Source organism: Triturus cristatus, chromosome 8, assembly GCF_964204655.1.
Source record: "Triturus cristatus chromosome 8, aTriCri1.1, whole genome shotgun sequence".
NCBI lineage: Eukaryota > Metazoa > Chordata > Amphibia > Caudata > Salamandridae > Triturus > Triturus cristatus.
The window spans coordinates 1679394037-1679399013 of record NC_140591.1 but is presented as its reverse complement, the minus strand read 5'-3'; positions in this window follow the sequence as shown (position 1 = coordinate 1679399013).

The following is a 4977-nucleotide window of genomic DNA, read 5'->3' as shown; positions in this document are numbered from 1 at the left end:
GGGGGTTAGAATCAGTTGAAGTGCCGGTTGATCAGAAGGGTCCTTATGTCTCAGCGAAGGTTTTGGGTTCTACTGATCGGTTCCTAGTAGATACAGGAGCGACTCGTAGTGCGCTGTCTAAACAATTGGTTCCGAGGGCTCCCCCATCTGGCTTAATGGTTACATCGGTAGGGTTTGATGGTACACTCTCTCGAAGCCCTCTTTCTCGACCCCTTGCATTCCAGGTTGATCCCTTTTCTGCACCCTGTCCGTTTTTGCTTGCCCCGAACACGCCTGACAACATTATGGGTCTGGATATGCTCAAGCACTTCAGAGCTACGATCCGCTGCTCCCCCGCTGGAGTACGGGTGATATTAAACAATAATCACCCTCTGACAGAACGGATGTGTGTGGTTACAGAGGATACTGTGTTAGCTTCTCTCCCTCGTACTTTGTGGGCCATTTCGGATACCGATGTGGGACAGATGGTGATTCCGCCTGTCCATATTAGTGTCCAGGAGGGGGCGGTGTTACCACGCCTCCCTCAGTATCGTATTTCCCAGGAGGGGGAGGAGGCCCTTATACAGATTGTGCAGGATTTGATTAAGGTGGGAGTAGTGGAGGAAGATCCCTACAATGTTTGTAACAGTCCGATTTTACCCATCTTGAAGAAAGATACGGATGCCAAAGTTTATCGGTTTATCATTGATTTGAGGGAGGTGAACAAGATCGTGATACCTCAGTATCCAGTGGTTTCTGATATCACGACGTTGCTCACCTTGGTCCCGCCAACAGCGACCACGTTTTCGGTTATTGATTTGAAAAATGCCTTCTTTTCGATCCCTATTCATCCTGATAGCCGATACCTTTTTGGTTTCACTCTGAATAATAGGTCTTAGCGATTTTGTAGAGTTCCTCAGGGCTACACAGAAAGCCCTAGCATTTACAGTCAAGCATTAAAAAGGCAATTGGACTCCTTTGTTCTGCCCGAGGGTGTCGCCCTTATACAATATGTCGATGACATCTTGTTAGCGGCTGACACTCCTGAGCTGTGTGAGAAGAGTACGTTATCCTTGCTTTCCTTTTTGGCATTTCACAATCACAAAGTATCGAGGAAGAAATTGCAATTTTGTAGACCAAAGGTGACTTATTTGGGTCACCTTTTGTCTAAGGAGGGGCGTGCACTCACACCAGATCGTATTCAAGCAATTTTGGACACGCCAGTGCCTTCCACACAGAAGGACGTGCGTGCATTTTTGGGTCTTGTTTCTTTTTGTAGGCAATGGATATTAGGGTTTTCACACATAGCCAAGCCATTATTAGCCCTTTTGACAAAAGACACACCTATTCCGCTTCCCTGGTCAAATGAGTGTGACATTGCCTTCCAGCAATTGCGACAGGCCCTTTGTTCAGCACCAGTGTTAGGGACCCCTGATTATACAAAACCCTTTTCGCTGTATGTGCATGAGAAAGATGGATGTGCATTATCAGTTTTAGTGCAGATGCACGGCGGCAAGCAGCGCCCTTGTGCATATTTTTCGGCTGTACTTGATCCTGTTGCCCGAGCATTGCCTGGTTGTTTTCGCTCGGTTGCGGCGACAGCTGTGTCAATACGCCAAAGCGAGGGAATTGTGTTATCTCACAAACTGTTGGTATTAGTCCCCCATGCTGTTGATGCCCTGCTTAATCAGACAAAAACGCAGCATTTGACCAGTGCCCGTTTAACGGGATATGAGTTGACGCTTTTGGCTCCTCATATTACGTTAAAGAGGTGTGTAACGTTAAATCCGGCTACATTGTTGCCGTTCCCGGAAACTCAGTCTGAAGCACGAAAAGTGCATGATTGTATTCTTGTGACTGAGGAACAGACAAAGGGTCGTATTGATCTCCAAGATACGCCCTTTCCAGATGTAGATGGAGAATTGTGGGTGGACGGATCATGCCTGAAGCTACCAGATGGTACGACTTCAGCAGCGTATGCAATTACCCCACTGCAAACAATAGTGGAGACAGCACGCATACCACAGAAATCAGCTCAAGCAGCGGAACTTATAGCATTAACACGAGCATGTGAGCTCAGTACAGGATTGTGCGTGAATGTTTATACAGATAGTCGCTATGCCTTCGGAGTAGCGCACGATTTCGGCCTGCTCTGGAAGGAGAGAGGGTTTCTAACGTCGCATGGAGTACAGATAATGCATGGAGAGTTAGTTCACAACCTTTTGACTGCATTGACATATCCGAAGAAGATTGCTATAATTAAATGTAGTGCCCATAAGAAAGTGGTTGATAAAGTTGGAGAAGGGAATGCTTTGGCAGACCGGGTGGCACGGGAGACTGCAATGCAGCCTGGTGCTACTGCCATGTACGTAGTGAAGTCGCAGGTAGAAAGATGGCACGATGCAAAGAGAGAAGTGCTGGAAATACAGAGGACCGCTTCTGACAAAGAACGGGAGCAATGGTCCAATGATGGAGAATTGGATGATGAGGGTTGTTGGAGAAATAAGCAGATGGATAGATGGAAGTTACCCACAGCTTTTGTACAACCTATGGTTCAGATGGCACATGGGCTAGCACATGTTGGAGCTTCCGCAATTGTAAAATTGCTTACTCAAGTCTGGGAGCATCCAGAGATTGCTAGCACGGCAAAGAGGGTAGTGCAGACCTGTATGATTTGTCTGAGGTATAACCCAGGAAAGGGTACTCGAACTCCAGCAGGAGGATTTGTGACACCTACTGCACCCTTTGAGGTTTTGCAGATGGATTACATCCAGCTTGAGCGCTGTAACAATTTGAAGTATGTTCTAGTAGTCGTTTGTGCCTTCAGTAAATGGGTTGAGGCATACCCTACGAAAGATAATACTGCAATGACTACAGCCAAGATGCTATTGAAGGAGTTCTTCCCTCGATATGGCGTTTGTAGACTGCTGTGGAGTGATAACGGACCTCACTTTATAGCGGATGTTATAAAGTATGTCCTGAAGGGTCTAGGCATTACCCAGAAGTTTCACGCAGTGTTTCACCCTCAGTCTGCAGGACTGGTTGAGAAGTATAATGGTACCCTGAAGCTTAAGATCGCTAAGATCCAAGCTTCGACTTCTTTGACTTGGCCAGATTCTTTACCACTGGCATTATTGTCAATTAGATCGATACCACATTCTCGAACCGGTCTCACGCCTTATGAGATCGTTTTTGGACGCCCAATGAATATTTGGGGTCCACCAAGGCCTAAGGCTGTGTATGATGTACCTTGTGTAATGATGAATGATTATCTGGCACAGTTAACGGATAACTTGGTTTCTATTCATCAACAGGTCCGAGAGGCGCTCCCTGATCTGTCCACAGGCGAAGGTCATAGTCTCCGACCTGGAGACTATGTTATGCTGAAGATTTTTGAAAGGACGAACAGCTTGGAGCCGAGATGGGTTGGTCCTGAGCAAGTCCTACTTGCAACGAGGACGGCTGTGCGGGTTTCCAACCGAAAGAATTGGATCCATTCCCTGCACTGTCGCAAAGTGCCGCTGGATTGGTGGAGCCTGCTGTATTGACCGACCATCGAGAAATTCTGACTGCAGAGAAAGGCCGTGCTGTGGAACCGAACGACACTGAGGAGCTCTTTCCGGACCACGTGATTCCTGGAGGAAGACGATATCATCTCAGACCAAGGAAGTGAATTCTTCAGTATCAGGACAGGTTGTCAGAACGGCCCTTAGGTTAGTGGAACGGAGAGCCGATGTGGCAAGGGGGGGGGATCAGCCCTGCATTAGTGTAGCGACACCCGTCTTGGCCCGCTGGTGAAGAAATCAACCGCTGCCTAAGGGGAAGAGTTCTGACAACCTTTTAGTTTCAGGAAGATATTGATTTTTCATTCTAAAATGGAGAAAAAGAAAATCCTTTGTGCAACAGGTTTTATTCTTACAGTAGCTATTGTTGGGATAACCACATGGTTTGTGGAGGATGTGACTCCTGCTCGAGAGTTGCTTGTTTTGACTACTCCAGTGCCTGAGGAGCACTATTTTTATACCCTTCCGTATCAAGAGTTGAAGCATCGCCAGTCTTACTTGAATAACACTTTCATACAGATGTTGCATCATACCCATGTTGCCACGAATGCTACGAACTGTTGGATATGTGGCATGATGCCAGCTCACCAGAAGAAAGGAGGAACTCCGTTCATACCTCTTCCTTTTTCTCATAATGGCTCTTGTAGAGCATGGTACACTTTGCTTTTTGCCACACGGAAACCTACAGTGGGACGGTTACTCTTCGGACTTAATAGGGAATGTCATCAAGATAAGGATGGTTATCCACAAGCGAATGGGACAATTAGAGAATGGGAAGAGTATCGACCAGACAATGAATCAATTCCCTATATTTTCACGAACACTAGGGACACTGTGGGGAAAGACCGATTTGTGATTCAAGTGGCACAAGCTCAAGCGGACCTGTGCGTCCAGAGTGTGGGCTATATTCTTGTTGGTGTTAGCGATTGTGTCACCATCCTGAACATTGATGGGTTGAATAACAGTACCTTCTTAGCGTCCCATAATACATACTTCGTATGTGGAAATAAAGGTTATTACCGCCTGCCAGCCGGTTGGTCTGGAGTATGTTACGTAGCATTCCTATTACCTCCTGTATTCTTGGCACCTGCATCTTATCATAAAGATTTGAAGTTGTTGAATAATGTGACTGTAAATAGGTATAAACGTACTTTATCTATTGATGATGTTGACCAGACCGATACTAGCCTGCAGCAGTATATTGATTTTAATTTAGGATTGTTCTTCTTTGTTGGAGCTGCCCTAAATAGTAGGAAAGATCGAAGGTTAACAAGAGTTGTAGAGGCTGTGACAAATCAAACCGCTGCTGCTCTTGGGAATCTTACGGAAGAATTACAAATTACTAGAATTGTTGCATTGCAGAATCGTATGGTGTTAGATGTTATGTTAGCTGACCGAGGTGGAGCATGTAAAATTATCGGAAGTAGTTGTTGTG